The sequence below is a fragment of the Benincasa hispida genome, chromosome 8 (assembly GCF_009727055.1).
Source record: "Benincasa hispida cultivar B227 chromosome 8, ASM972705v1, whole genome shotgun sequence".
Lineage (NCBI taxonomy): Eukaryota > Viridiplantae > Streptophyta > Magnoliopsida > Cucurbitales > Cucurbitaceae > Benincasa > Benincasa hispida.
In genome coordinates, this window is record NC_052356.1 from 45,616,143 (window position 1) to 45,633,998 (window position 17,856).

A 17,856-nucleotide genomic window follows, 5' to 3' on the forward strand; every position below is an offset into this window, starting at 1 on the left:
GAGCAAGTGGGAGATGGAAGAACCTATCGTATAGGTCGATGCCCAATCGTTTAAGAAAAGCTAAGTGATCGTCTAGCTCATTTAACTCATCGCTTAGCTAAGTGTCTGTCGCTTACTAACACTCCACGATCGTTTAGCTAGCTTCAAGCTGTCGCTTAGTAAATTCAATTTACTTGACAACTTCCCGTGAGAATTTTTCAAGAGAGGAAATCTCAAAACAACAATTTTCTCAACCTTACAAAACCTTACTAAAATTAGGAAAACATTTTTCCTTTTATCTCACGGTTACCATGAAATCACCAATAACCTCCCATTCAATTGGTTATTTGAGAAAAAGAGATAATTATCCAATAATTAATATCCTATAAATATAAATGATAACTATCTTATCATACTATATTTATAATCTATAGTTTTAATATTTCATCTCATGAAACATACAAACCATAGCTCTTTTTCTATTCCATGACACTTAATGTAAATCTCATTTACATTAATCCTCCACTTTATGTATCTCATACACCATACTGATTATATCATATATAATTGAGTTACCTTTTTTCAATTTGAAACATTTCAAATCAAAACCAAGAATTGATCCTCAACTTGAATCCATTGAGCTACCAAGGGGACCTTATGGACCTGTAGCTTGAAGCTCCAATGGTACGTGAATAACTGACTAAACTCTTTAGTCACAAGATCCACCATCCGTTAACTGCCAGACACTCCACTAAAGACTGACAGTTGAACTCTCCTTACCACAGATATATTATGTGTCCATTTTAACCAATCAATAGTGCGACAACCCTTTACAGATCGCTCGTAAGTACAACTCGCCCAATAACCGTTATACCCTCGTAGTTATATCTAACTCTTTAAGTACTACTGAATCCTCTAATGAACATAAGTCATAGTTCTACTATGACTGAGTCATCTCTTCCAAAGAAAAGCTGTGGCCATTATGTTCAAGCCCCGGAATCAGCCCTTAAGGGAGTAATCTCTCTACTTACCCTACTTCGGGGAAGAAGTGAATTCCATCTTGTGTATTGAGTTCACAGCTCCCAAATCAGACAAGTCCCCAAAAAGGTAGGTAGCATTGGCAATCTGGTCACTTTCACCCATACTAATCAAAGGACCACCCTCAAAGGCAGGAGTTCTCAAAACACTCAGGATTGAGGTCGTGTCACCTATGGTCGTTTAGGTGAGATGTAAGTCTTTAATATCAATGGCATTATATACAGAGTCTAGTCATCTCATGGTCCGATCTTATACAAACTCTTTGTATAGGACACCCTCGCTCGCATGTCTCTATATGAATGGTCAGGATCTATCATCTGTAGTAGTTTACAACACTTGCAAACCTCTACAAAGTGGCCGTATTAGTAGTGTCAATAGGATCAGGTATCCCACCTTAATCCTTATACCACAAACCTATTTAGGTTATCACTTAAGGCATGATCTACTTGTATATCACATATACATGCTTAAGTTTACATAAGATAACCATGGCGCTTTGTTTATTGGATATGAGTAAATGCTAGAATGAAATAACAGTTATTTTATTCATAAAAAAATGTGTATCATTATAAACAATGAGACTCCGGGAGAATTAGGACACCAATCCCAACATTCCATATTACTGCTCCTTTATTCAGAGTGAATACTGACCTGAAGTTGATTTCCTTGAATCAATATCGGTCTGGAAGTCAAAATTAGTATATTCAGTAAGGATCAGATCCTTAGCACCATACACGAGCATATAATTCCTCGTTCTCTGAAGATACTTGAGGACGTTTTTAACGACAGTCCAATGATCATATCCTGGATTGGACTGAAATCTGCTGACTATTCTGACTACATAGCATATGTCAGGACGAGTACACAACATGACATACATTAAGCTCCTTAGTGCTGATGCATATGGAATTCAATTCATAACCTCAACATCTTGAGGTGTCTTAGGACTTTGTTCCTTAGACAGATGAATTCCATGTCTGAAAGGCAACATTCCTTTCTTAGAATTTTGCATTTGATATCTAGATAACATCTTGTCTATATAAGATGCCCGAGACAATGTTAAAGTTATGTTCTTTCAGTTTCGAATTATTTGGATCCCTAAGAACATACTGTGTTTCACCCAAATCTTTCATTTGGAATTTTGTAGCAAGCCATATCTTGACGTCAACAAAAAATTCTACTTTATTTCCTATGAGTAGAATATCATCAACATATAAAACCAGAAAAGTGATAGTTTTGTTAACGATTTTCTTGTAAACACAAAGTTCGTCAACATTTTGGTCAAAACCATCAGATTTGGTTGCAGTGTCAAATCTTATATTTCAGGATCGAGACACTTGTTTCAATCCATAAATGGATCGATTAAGCTTGCAAACCTTTTGCTCTTGACCCCATTCAATAAATCCTTCTGGTTGAGACATATAGATATTCTCCTTAAGATAGCCATTTAGGAAGGTTGTCTTGACATCCATTTGCCAGATTTCATAATCATAAAATGCAGCTATGGACAAGAGTATTCTAATGAATTTATCATGGCAACCGGAGAGAAGGTTTCTTCATAGTCCACCCACTCTCTTTGGGTAAACCATTTTGCCACAAGCCTAACTTTTTAGGTCTGTACCTTTCCAGTTTGGTCTCGTTTTCTCTTGTAGATCCACTTACAAACAATGAGTTTTACCCCTTTGGTTGATCTACAAGGCCCCAGACTAAATTGAAGTACATTAACTCCATTTCAAGGTCCATGGCTTTAATCCATTGGTCTTTATCCACATCGTCCATTGCTCATTTAAAAGTTATTGAATCCTTTAAGCCATCATCAGGTATGATGACTTTAGTTTCACTTAAGCACATGTACCGGTAAGGCTATTGTACAACCCTCCCACTACGTCGAGGCACTCTCAACTCTTGAGAAGGACGTAGAGTACTAGTTTCATCAACAACTCTTATTGATGGACCTGCGTAATGTATAACTCTTGTTGATGCATTTGTCGTTTCTCTGGTCATTTCATTTATTCTAGCCTACTGTGAGGTTGGTGATTCTTGATGTGGTCTTTCTGCAAGAAATTTGCATTTTTTGATACAAATACTTTATCTTCCTGAGGATCATAAAAGAAACCATCTTTTGTCTCTTTAGGTTAACCTACAAATAGGCATACTTTTGAACAACGTTCCAACATTTTAGGATTTTGCACCAACACGTGTGTTGGGCATCCCCATATCCTGAAGTGATGTAAACTACTTTTACGTCCTCTTCGGAGCTCGTAAGGTGTTTCAAAAACACTTTTTGTGGGAATCATGTTCATAATATACACCGCAATCTCAACTACGTGTCCCCAAAAAGAATTTGGCAACTGGGCATAACTCATTGAGAACGAACCACGTTTAACAAGGTTTTATCTCTCCTTTTTGCCACACCGTTTTGTTATGGTGTGCCAGGTGCTGTGAGTTATGACTAAATTCCGTGTTCTATCAAATAGTCCTAAGCACATTTGTTATTCTTTACAGAGAATTAGTTCCTCTCAGTAGCTCGAGGAGGTTGAAATAACGCTTAAGGTTGGAATGGGAGATGCCATTTCAACTCTGCAATGGGAGCTGCTAAGTTGTCTTTTGGAAATAATACCTGTTTTTGGAAAATTTATATATAGTTCCTAAAATGAAGAGGAACCTTGTATCTATTTCTTGTTTAATCGAACAATCATATTTTGTTTCTTTTTCATTCAATGAAGTGCATTACAAAAAATTGTGTCACGATTTGTTCAGCTAAACTAGAAGACAACTTATATGTGTTAAGACCAACTGAATCAAAAGTACTTTTAAATCATGAGATGTTTAAAACTAAGAATACTCAAACTAAAAGGCAAAGAATTTCTCTAAGTAACAATAATATCTATCTTTGACATTTGAGATTAGGTCTCATAAATCTCGATAGGATCGAGAGACTGGTAAAGAATGGACTTCTAGCGAGTTAGAAGATAATTCATTACCTCTCTGTGAATCCTGTCTTGAAGGAAAAATGACTAAAAGATCTTTTAGTGGAAAAGGCTATAGAGGCAAAGAGGCCTTAGAGCTCATACATTCAGATCTTAGTGGTTTGATGAATGTAAAATCACGAGGAGGGTTGAATACTTCATCACTTTTATAGATGATTATTTGAAGTATGGTTACTTATACCTAATGGGACATAAATTTGAAGCCTTTGAAAAATTCAAAGAGTACAAAGCTGAAGTTGAAAACTCATTAGGTAACATGATTAAAACACTTTGATCTAATTGGGGTGGAGAGTACATGATATAGAATTTCAAAACTATATGATTGAACATCGAATTCAATCCCAACTTTCAGAACCTGGTACACCTCAGCAGAACGACGTACTTAAAAAGAGAAATAGAACCTTGTTAGACATGGTTCGTTCTATAATGATCTATGCTCAATTGCCTAGCTCATTTTGGGGTATTTAATAGAGATTGCAGTTCATATCTCGAATAATGTTTCCTCAAAAAGTGTTTCTGAAACATCTTTCGAGTTATAAAAGGGGCGTAAACCTAGTTTACGTTACTTAAGGATTTGGGGTTGTCCTACACATGTGTTAGTGAAAAATCCTAAGAAGTTGTAACCTTGTTCAAGGTTATGCCAATTTATTGGTTACCCTAAGGAAACGAGAGGTGGTCTATTCTACAATCCTTAAGAAAACAAGGTGTTTGTATTGACAAATGCAACATTCTTGGAGGAAGACCACATGAAAGATCATAAACTACAAAGTAAATTGGTATTAAATGAAGCTACTGAAAAATCATTGATGCAGCTGATCCTTCATCAAGAGTTAATAAAGAAGCCAACACTTCAGGTCAGTCTAGTCCTTCTCAATCGTTGAGAGTTCCTTGACACAGTGGGAGATGAAGGAACTCTTATACAAGTGTACCTATGAGCGGAAGTGGATCATTCCAAAAGCATTGTGACAAAATTTCCACATTTAAGGCCATGAGAAGGTGTGTGGCACCACATCGTTCAAGCCATGAGAAGGTGTGTGGCACCGCATCGTTCAAGCCCCGGGATCAGCCCTTAAGGGAGCAATCTATCTACTTACCCCTGCTTTGGGGAAGGAGTGAATTCCATCTTGTTAGCTGAGTTCCCAGCTTCCAAATCAGACGAATCCCCAAATTGGTAGGTTTGAGTCGGCGACCTGGGCATTCACACCCATACAAATCAAAGGACCGCCCTCAATGGCAGAAGTTTCTAACTCACTCAGGATTGAGGTAATGTACTTATGGTCATCCTAGTGAAGTGAAGTCTCTGTCATGAATGACGTTATATAACGAGACGTTAACACTTTGTGGTCAGGTCTTATACAAACTCTTTGTATAAGACGCCCCCGCTCACATGTCCCCACACAAATGATCAGGATCAGACCATCTGTAGTAAACTTGTAACCATTCCATAAAGCGGGCAACATCCGTAGCGTTACCAGGATAAGGTTTCCCTCATATATCCATATACTACAGACCATTTTGGTTATCACTTAAGACATGATCCACTTGTATGTCGTCACATACATGCTTAAGTTAGATAATGACAACAAGAGATTTTAGTTTATTGGTTTGTTGTAAAGCAAATAAAACATCCAATGTGCAAAGTTAAGTAGTGAAGAAAATATCATATATTATACATCATAAGCGTTCGTACAAACTGTGTTTACAAACTACAGGACACAAGACTTTAGGGCATCATCCTCAACTGGGGAGTTATATCACAACCTACCCATTACTTGGGTTTAATTGAAACTCAGGTTGTCATACTAGATGATGGTGTTGAAGATCCATTGTACTATAAATAGGCAATGAATGACGTAGACAAGGACCAATGGGTCAAAGCCATGGACCTTGAAATGGAGTTTATATAATTCAATTCAGTATGGGAAATTGTAGGTCTACTTGAGGGATTAAACCCATAGGGTATAAATGGATCTATAAAAGAAAAAGAGATATAGCTGGAAAGGTACATACCTTCAAAGTTAGACTTGTAGCGAAGGGGTTATACCCAGAGGGAAGGGGTTGACTATGAGGAAACTTTTTTCCCTATTGCTATACTTAAGTCTATAAGAATTCTCTTATCCATTGCCACATATTATGACTATATGGTAAATGGATGTCAAGACTGCTTTTCTGAATGGTAATCTTGAAAAGAATATCTTTATGTTTCAGCCTGAAGGGTTCATAGCCCAAGGTCAGGATAAAAAAGTTTGCAAGCTGAATCGATCCATTTATGGATTGAAGCTGAAGGTACCATTGAAGGTCATTGAGAAGAAGCATGAGATCAGACCAAATACCCAAAATTTACAGAACATAAATTTTATAGCAAAAACATACAGATATTGCATTTAAAAGATAATTGCAGCATGCTTAAAAACATAAATTGTAAAATAGTAAAAGAGTTCAAGAAATCTTACCCTTGAAGAACTCTTCTTCAAGAGATTCCGTCTCCAAATCTTGTCACGAACAATCTCAAACACTCTAATTGTCAATGAGGACACCACCATAAATGTTACCTCTGTATTTTCTGGGTGAGAATCCAGGAGTTTTGTGGGCTCTGACTATTTTAGAAGAGAGGGTTTTTGAGAGTGTTGAGAGGAAGAGATGATATTCAGATTTTCTCACAAAACTCTTTTGTGTATCTATCTCTTATGAAAAAAACACACTAGGAAGAAGAAGAACAACTTCTTTTTATTTCCCCACTATCACATTTTAGAGAGAAAAGAAGGGCTCCCTCCCCAATGATTTTTAAAATAAAATAATTTATTTTCATAAATCAGTTATATATATATATATATATATATATTTATATGATAACTACATTATCATATAATATATATTAAACTATATGTTATATCAAATACAACACATAACCTATAGTTTCTATTCTTTCACCAATGACATTTAATATAAATCTCATTTATATTAAATTTAATTATGTGAATCAAATTCATATAATTAATATTTGAATTATGTTCAAATATTTATTTTCTCTCAAATAAACTTTATATTATAATGTATCAAAATACATTATAGTAATTATATCATATATAACTAGATTAAATTAATTAGATCACATATAATTAATTCCCTCAATTAATTTGAGAAATTCAAATGAATCCAAAAATTGATTCTCATTAATTCTCGTTGAGCTACAGAGGGGACCTCATGGACCTATACCTTGAAGCTCCAACGGTATGTGAATAATTAATTAAACTTCTTTAATTAAATTGTTCACTATCCGTTAACTGTCGGGCACTCCACTAAAGATCGACAGATATACTCTTCGCATTACAGATATATTTTTATGTCCATCGGATATAACTAGTCAATAGTATGATGACCATTCACAAATTTCTCGTAAGTACAGTTGGGCCAAAATTACCTTTTTGCCCATGTAGTTACATTTAACTCCTTAAGCACCACTGATCCTTCTAATGAATAATAAATCATAGTTCAACTATGACCAAACCCCTTGCGAGCTAGGAAAGGGTGTGGCGTCACATTGTTTAAGCCTTGGAATCAACCCTTAAGGTAGTAATCTGTGTACTTACCTCGACGTTGTGGAATAAGTAAATTCCTTCTTGTGTAGCTATGTTCCCAACTCCCCAATCAGACGAATTCCCAAAATGGTAGACTTGTTGGGTGGGCGATTTGGCTGCTCTCACCCATATAAATCAAAAGACCGCTATCATAGGCAGGATTTCATAACTCACTTAGGATTCAGGTCATGTTACCTATGATCATCCTGGTGAAATGAATGTCTTGATTATGAACAACGTTATATAATGAGACTAAATAACTCGTGGTCCAGTTTTATACAAGCTCCTTTGTATAGAATATGCACGCTCATATGTCTCCACATGAATGATCAGGATTAGATAATTTGTAGCGCTTTACAACAATTGTAACATCTACAAATCGAGCCATGCTCGTAGTGTCACCAGGACAAACTATAGAACCCTACGATATTTAGGGCATCAACCCCAATAGAAGCAAGCATCCAGATCTTGGAACATTAGATTTGATACTGCGATCTAATCATTTCATTTTGATCAAAATGTTGATAAACCTTGTGTCTACAAGAAAATCATCAATGATAAAGTAGCTTTCTTAGTATTTTATGTGAACGATATCCTACTCATTGGGAATGATGTAGGGTACCTTACTGATATTAAGAAATGGCTAGTAGACCAATTTTAAATGAAAGACTTGGGAGAGGGGCAACATGTACTTAGGATCCAAATTATTAGGGATCACAAGAAAAAAATGCTAGCTTTGTCTTAAGAAACTTATATCAACAAAATGTTGATTCGATATTCGGTGCAGAACTCTAAGAAGGATTTATTACCTTTCAAGCACGGGGTTGAATTATCTAAGGAATAGTGTTCTAAGACACCTTAAGAGGTTGAGAACATGAGACGTATTCCATATGCCTCAGCTACGAGCAACTTAATGTATGCTATGCTTTGCACTAGGCTAGACATTTGTTATGCAGTGGGAATAGTCGATAAGTACTAGTCGAATCCAGGGTTAGACCACTAGACAACAGTTAAGAATATCCTCAAGTATCTTAGGAGAATAAAGGACTACAAACTAATGTATGGGTCTAAGGATTTGATCTTTATGGTATATACTGACTTTCATTTCCAAATTGACAAAGATTCTAAGAAATCCACGCCATGATCCATGTTTACCCTAAATGAGGGAGCTGTTGTATGGCATAGCATCAAGCAAGGATGCATTGCAGACTCCACTATGGGGGCAAAATATATAGCTACTTGTAAAGTAGAAAAAGAAGCAGTTTGGCTAAGGAAGTTCCTAAGTGATTTGAAAGTGGTTCTAAACATAAACTTGCCTATTACCTTATACTGTGAAAATTGTGGGATAGTAGCTAACTCTAAATAACCTTGCAGTCACAAACGAGGAAAATATATTGAGAGGAAGTATCACCTAATATGGGAGTTTGTGTAATGAAGAGATATGATCGTCACAAAGATCTTTTCGAAGTATAACATTGCTGATCCATTTACGAAGACTCACTCGATTAAAGTGTATGAGAGTCATCTCGAGAGCTTAGGTCTGCGAGACATGTACATTGTATAATCTAGGACAAGTGGAAGATGGGTATAATGATGCCCTAGTTTATTGTATTTATTCACCATTCCCGTTGTCTTGTGTAGGAATATTATATACATCCCACTAACTAGAGTTTTAGTCCAAGTGGGAGTTTATTGAGTTTATACTTTAAAACTCGTAGTTAGTAAATGCAATTAATTAACTGTCATCAATAAAGAGTTATCGATGTTATTTCAATGAATGTTATTGATTTTGTTACATCATCAATAAAGAGTTATTGATGTCATTTCATCAATAAAGAGTTATAGATGTTACTTCAATAAATGTTATTGATATTATTGTATTCTATTTCGTCTTAATAACCCTATATCTAATAAACTAACATCCAATGCTGCCTTATTAGTCTTAAACAGTATGTGGAGACATACAGGGATCAACGTTCTGAAGGAACTCTCGACAGAGAGAACTAATGAGCGGAAGCAGATCGTTCCAAACCCCATGTGAAAGAACCTACATATTTACAATCAAACAGTAACAGTTTTGCATAAACTTTAAATTACAGCATGCTTCAAGAAGAAAATACAAGAGATTGAGTGAACATACCCTTGAAAAACTTTTCTTCTCGTATTGCTCAATCAATCAATCCAACGTTCAATAACACGAACATCACGTGAACAAACCAGCAAACAACACGAACTTGTAGAATCCTCGAACACAATCAAGTGAAACTCGACCCTTGACCCTCGAACAGTAAGTAGACACTATCATTAGGCTACCTTGGTATTCTCAGTGTGAGAATCCAGGAGTTGTGGGCTCTGTATGGATTTGGTAGAGGGAATGAGGAATAAACGATCAAGTAAGTGGGAGAAGTTAGGAGTTTATCATGTAAACTTGGGTACTCGATCATTTAGTAGTGAGCAACTATCATATAGAAAAACTCAATGCACGATCTTTTACTCTCTCAAGACTATCGTATAGCTTTTGGTTTAATGCGCGTTCGATTATGAAAAAATAAAAACGATTTTCATTTTGTACATCAGTTAACATAACTGATTGCAACTTCCCACTAAGTTGGTTATTAGGAGAAGAAATCGAAACCAATTATCTCATAATTGATTTAATTATTAATAAATATTATATTCATAACCTATAGCTTTAATATCACATCTCATGCAATATATAAACAATAGTTTTTTTTTCTCCTTTATGGCATTTAATATTAATTCCTCTAATTAATATTTCTAATACATCAAATCAATTATATCACATATAATTGAAGCAATTTAATTATATCATATATAATCAAATTCCCTCTTGTTAATTTGAACACTTCAAACTAACCCAAAAGCTGATTCTTAACATGAATCTATTGAGTTACCAAGGGGACCTTATGGACCTGTAGTTTGATGCTCCAACGGTACGTGAATAACTGACTAAACTCTTTAATCACGATATCCACCATCCGTTAACTACTGGGCATTCCACTAAAGACTGACAGCTGCACTTTTCGATCTACAGATATATTTCTGTGTCCATCGGATATAATCAATCAACAGTACGATGACCCTCACAAATCGCTCATAAGTACAATTGGACCAATTTACCATTTCTCCCCTATAGTTACATCTAACTCCTTAAGTACCATTGATTCCTCTATTGAACAATACATCATAGTTCTACTATGAGTAAACATTTCTCGGGTTAAGAGAAGGTATGGCGCCACATTGTTCAAGTCTCGGAATCAGCTCTCAAGGGAGCAATTTATCTACTTACCCCTACTTTGAGGAATGAGTGAATTCCGTCTTGTGTAGCTGAGTTCTTAGCTCTCCAATTAGATGAATCTCCAAAGTTGTAGATTTGAGTCGGCGATCTGGCCACTCACACTCATGCAAATCAAAGGACTGCCCTCATAGGCAAGAGTTCCCAACTCACTCAAGATTAAGGTCATGTTACCTATGGTCTCCTAGTGAAATGAAAGTCTCCATCATGAACGACATTATATAACGAGACAAAACATTTCATGGTCCGATCTTATACAAACTCCTTTGTATAGAGCATCCTTGCTCGCATGTCTAATACATGAATGGTCAGGATCAGACCATTTGTAGCACTTTACAACACTTGTAACATCTACAAAGTGAGTCACATTCGTAGTGTCACTACGATAAGGTTTCCCTCTTTTATCCATATACTACAGACCATTTAGGTTATCACTTAAAACACGATCCACTTGTATGTCTCCACATACATGCTTAAGTTACAACGACAACCAGAGATCTTAGTTTATTGATTTATGGTTAATGCGACTAAAATATGTCATATTTCATATACTGTAGAAAAAAATATCTCATATTATTACATCACAAATGTTTGTTCATATAGGTGTTTACAATCTACAGGACCTTACGAGATTTAAGGCATCAACCCCAACATGTTCAAGATACAGCCTAGAGGATCTATAGTATAGGGATAAGGTTGGGTACCTTATCCTGGTGACACTATGGATACAACCCACTTTGTATTTGATACAAACATAATGATCCAACATGTTCTTGTAGGTGACATGCGAGTGGAGGTATCCTATGTAATGAGTTTACATAAAACCGCACCGCGAAATAGTAACCACTAGATGTAACATCGTTGACTAGTTAGGTTTCTATTTCAATAGGATGACCTAGGCAACTTAGTCTTAATACTGAATATATTATGAACTCCTGTTCAAGAGAGATTATCCTTTGATTCTATGGGTGAGTGTGGCAGTTCTCCGACTTAATAAGCCTACTATTTTAGGGACAAGATCGAGTGGAAAATTGGGAACATAATAAGACAAGATGGAGTTCACTCATTACTGACTTTAGGGTAAGTAGATGAGTGTTCCCTTAAGTGGTGTCTCCAGGACTTGAACAAAGGGCCCTACACTCTCATTGGCTCGAGAGGGGTTTTTGTTTAATAGTTGGACCATAAACAGGTTGTTCATTAGTGGAGCATTGGTACTTAAGGAGTCAAAGGTAACCCAAGGGTAAAATGGTAATTTGACCGAATTGGTATTACGAACACTCGTGAAGGACTAACTTACTGTTATTGGTCTATATCCATAGAAAAAAAATATATCTATAGTAAGAAGAGTGAAACCGTAGGTCTTTAGTGTAACTGTGGGTCTTTAGTGGAATGTACCCACAGTTTACGAATATTGATTGATCTGGTTAATGAGTTTAGCCAACTAATTTTATATCGTTGGAGTTTCTGATCTGTATGTCTATCAAGTCCCTTGTTAGCTCACTAAATAATATTAATGAGGAATGATTTGAATTGTTCAAATCAATTGAGAAAATATATACTAATATGCTTAATATATAATTAATTATAGATGTGATCTACAATTCAAATTATGTAAGAGAGATATATTTGAATGAGATTCAAATACTAGAGTTATACGAATTGATTCTTAAAGAGCTGTATTCATATAACTATTTGATATTTATATGTTAATTAATTCTATATTAAATATAATTTAATATAATTACTTAATTGATTAATTCACGATTAATTAATTGATTAAGAAATGATAGAAATGTGGAAGGATATAAACATGTGATGTTTATATATATTACTTAATTAACTATACATATTATATTAGATTTAGTATGTGGTTATTTAATTAATGTGCCAATTAATTAAATAAGGTGTAATTTAATTAATTGACATTAAGGGAAAAAGGGGAATTACTTGGAGAAAGCGTAAAACCCTTCTTCACATAAATTCTCCTTATTATCTCATTTAGGGCAAGCAATTTCTTTTGGAGAGAAATTTTGTTTTTGAAAAAAAAAAAAAAAAACAAACCCTAGGCACCAAATTGAACTCTCTACACCTTCTCTACAAACTCTCTACCTCTTTCTCTTCCAAGGATTGGGAACCACTCATCCAACTCGTAGAATTTCTAGAGAATAACAAGGTGATCTTGTGGTAGTATCGGTGATCATTGAGAAGACGTTTGTATGGAGAAAATGAGGAATTTCGAGAGGCTCAGGAGTTTACAAAGGTAAGAACAGTTCTTCCTTTTTGCTACTCTTTCTTAATGCATGCTTAATATAATGTTTATCTTATTCTTCTATTTTAGTTGCTATTTTTGTTTATTATAAAATGGAAAAACGAATGCAAGGCGATCCTAACGCTTCCGCTTGGGATTCGATCCCCCTATATAGGTTAAATTTTGAACCAAAATAGGTTCAAATTCTAAGTTTAACAGGTTCAGTTGATAATTGATGTCATAAGAAGGTTGATATTTGCTGTCCTCACATCTTCTTCTTGGTAAAAGAGATAAACCTGGGAGGGGGTGTGACAGGTTGGCTGGCGTCGATTGATAGAGGTAGTGGTCAGAGTTCCAAATACAAACTAGGGAGAGATTAATAATTAAATACTCAAAATTCATTTTTCTAAAAGTTGGTTTCAAATATTTATCCCAAACCAACTTATTTTATAAACTCATTTTTTCAAATTCTATTTTTGGTGGTTGCCAAGCACATGAATTATTTCAAAATAAAATATATTTTTAAAATTTAATCACTTAGAAATGTATCCTAAACACACCCTAAGCCTTTAATTATTATTATTATTTTTACAATATGTGATCCTGAGGTGTGGAAATCATATCTCTAACCTCGAAGTCGATACTAGTATAAGTTTCATATCTAAGTTAGCTCAAACTAAATCTTAAATATACTCGCAATCTTATTGTTGGGATTGATGTCCTAATTCTCCTGGTGGTCTCGTAGTTTATAAAAATTTTGTACACATATTGTTATTAATAAAATAAATATTATTTTATAAGCATTTATTTAAATCCAATGAACTAAGATCCGAGGTTATTTTACGTAACTTAAGCATGTATGTGGAAACATACAAGTGGATCATGCCTTAAGTAATAACTTAAATGGTCTGTAGCAGATGGATAAAAGAGGGATACCTTAACCTGATGATACTACGGATACGACCCATTTTGTAGAGGTTACAAGTGTTGTAAAGTGCTACAAATGGTCTGATCTTGACCATTTGTGGAGACATGCCAGTGGAGGTATCCTAAACAAAGAGTTTGTATAAGACCGAACCACGAGATGATTAGTCTCTTTATATAACACAACTGATAATTGAAACTTACATTTCATTAGAATGACCATAGGTGACATGACCTTAATCCTTAGTGAGTTAGAAACTCATATCTATGAGGACGATCCTTTAATTTGTATGGGTGAGAGTGGCCAGATTGACAACTCAATAAGCCTATCATTTTGGGATTCGTCTGATTGGGGAGCTGGGAACTCAGCTACACAAGACAAAATTCACTCCTGCTCCGAAGTAGGGATAAGTAGATAAATTGTTCCCTTAAGGGCTGATTCCGAGTCTTGAACATAGTGACCACACCCTCTCCTGGCCCAAGAGGACTTAGTCATAGTAGGACTATGACTTATTTGTTCATTAGAGAAATTAGTGGTACGTAAAGAGTTTGATGTAACTACACGGGGCAAAACAGCGAATTGGCCCAGTTGTACTTACCAGCGATTTGTGAAGGGTCATTGCACTGTTGATTGGCCATATGGACACAAAAATATATTCGTAGTGTGAAGAGTGTAGCTATCGGTCTTTAGTGGAGTGACCAACAGTTAATGGATGATGGATCTTGTGATTAAAGAGTTTAATTAGTCATTCACGTACCGTTGGAGCTTCAAGCTACAGGTCCATGAGGTCCCCTTGGTAGCTCAATGGGTTCAAGTTGAGAATCATTTTTTGGGTTAATTTGAAGTGTTAAAATTAATAAGAGGAAATTCAATTACATGTGATATGATTGATATGATGTATTAGATACATTAATTGGAGGAATTAATATAAATATGATTTATATTAAATACCATAAAATAGAAAAAGGACTATGGTTTACATGTTTCATATGATGAAATATTAAAACTATAGGTTATAAATATAATATGATAGTTGGTTATTATATTTATTTATAACATATTAATTATATGATAATTAATTATTTTTTCTCTCGAATAACTGAATTGAGTGAAAGGTTATTAGAAGTTTTATGGTATCTATGAAATAGAAAGGAAAATTATTTTCCAAATAAAAAATATGATGATTCACTCGAATTTCATAGTTTTCCCACGGGATTTTAGATAGACATTTAATATCTTTGTTTATTTCACAAGATTTCAATTTTTAAACCCAGGATATTATTATCTAGAGAACTTCAAAATCCATCTAACATGAGTTTTTTTATACCATGCAAAAGCATGAAATTTTTATGCCTAGGAGATGATCATTAAAAATATAGCTTAATTAATTAATAAATTAATATCAATTACTCATTATTATTAATTTTAATTAATTGTTAAATATAAATATATTATTTGGACTTAATAAATTTCAACTATATCTTTCTAATTCATATTTTATGCTATCTTAACTATTTAATATAAATTATTATTATGATGAGTATCAATATTCTAATTAATTTATAACAATAATTGAAATTAATTAGTTATGTTTAATAAAAGCTTTAATATAGAAGTATTGGTTTATTTTTATTTTGTTAAATAATGCTAAATTTATTTGATGACTACAATAATTGGTCTCTTGTAATTAATTAAATAGTTATTTAATTTTGGCTTCTATATACAAAATTAGTAAATTGAACACTCATATTTAACTTTCAAATATTAATTATCATGCATATTCAAACACAAACATTAATTATCATGCATATCCAAACACAGATATTTAAAACCCTGACATTTAAATCCCAAATATTTAATATCTATACCCATGTAACAATGACTGCAAACCAAACAAGTCCTTAATATCAATGGCGGACAGAGGAATTTTACGTAGGGGGATATCATATGTACAAGTCTAACAAAAGAAATCTATAAATGAATGTAAAGAGGTATTAATAAATTCATATATTAACTAATTTATTACATTAAAATTGCCCGTTTACATGTTTTGAAGTCGATCATGACTCTTCACTTACTTCTAGTTTGAAAAGGTAGCAATATAAACAAAATGTAACATCCTTGAACTGCTATATTCTAACTAAATAGAATATTCGCTTAATCAAACATGTATTAAATCGTCTTGACTTTGTACTAAAATTCGTAAGTGGAGTGGTATGATTTCAAGACTGACGAAGACCTTTTAGTAAATATGTTATACGAACTTGATCTTGAATATTATAATTATAATCATAAATATTGGTTCTTAAACTAGGATCTACAGGTAGTTCTCCTAGATTGATTTTTGCATAAGATAATTAGAATCCAAAACATTTTTCTTCTTTGAAGAAGATGTCTCTATTGTTGTTTTTCTTTTATAATATCTCTCCATATTAATTTTGAATTAATTCTAAAGAAGCATTAATAATTAATAATAAGAATATTACATTTTAATATATATATATATATTTAAAGATATAAAAACTTAAAGTCTAATAAGATTTTAAAACTTACTTGCCGAGTTCGTATATCTAAATGAGTGACAACAAATAATCCTCTTACTTGAACTCTGAAATTAAGTTTAAAAACCTATACGAACAAACGTGAATGTAAAAATAACATAGAAACGAACGAAAATATATAAAGTGTAATGTGAATATAAAATTATTCGCAAAAAATGAACAATACCTTTTTAATCGAATGTTCTTGAGATTGAGAAGTGGATTTTGAAAAAAAGAGAAAAAAGTTTATAAATTGCCTAGTCTTATTGTTGATAAAAAAAAAATATATTGTTTAATTATTTATTAAAAAAACCATTAGAGATGAAAAATATAAGTAAACACTCATACAAAATTTGAAATAAAACGTTGCAAGCAATAGGAATCAAACCTCTATCCACTATTAAACAAACAACACTACATGCCAACAAGTCAACACCATTCGTGTTACTCAATTTGAACTTATATATATGTATATATTATTCTATAATTTATATTAAAAATATAAAAAATGGATAAATTGGGGCACGTGTCCAAGATGGATAAATTGGGGCACGTGTCCCCTGCCTTTAGTGGCTTCGCTTGCTTGGTATTTATTAATAGGTGACTAAATCCTAATCTCTTAACCCTTAGTTTTAGGCATTCCACGTGCTAAAATTCTTCTAAAAAAAATCCTAAAATTAGACTAGAATCCCTCATTTTAATCAATGTAATTAAAAAAAAAAAAATTGACTTTGTCTTCAGTCAATTACATAATTATTATCACTTGCTCAGCTATTTACGTTTAGCCTTTAGAAAAGTTCTTAATCATTGAAATAAAACCATCGAAATTTAGCCACCATCGAAACTCTCTCTTTACACATTTTGTATATAAAAACCCACAAACATTATCATTTTCAACCAACATTTTTTTTACCTTAAAAGAAAAAACCCACAAAAAAAGAGAAAAAAAAACTATAAAAGAGAGAAAAAAAAAAAAAGATTTGCATCTTTTCCTTCCTTTTCTTGTGATCCTTCTTCTTTTTTCTTTTTCTGTATTCTATAATTCAAGTTTTTCAAGCCCTTCACTCTTAAAAGGGGTAATTAAAAAAAAAAAAAAGAGAGAGAATTTTGTTTGTTTGTTCATAATGGTGAGTACAAGTGTAGCAAGGACAGTGATTGGCATTATAGGTAAGAAATCTAATCAAATTGGTCATCGTCAATATGAATTAGGGTTCGAATTTGTAATTACAAAAACAAAAATAA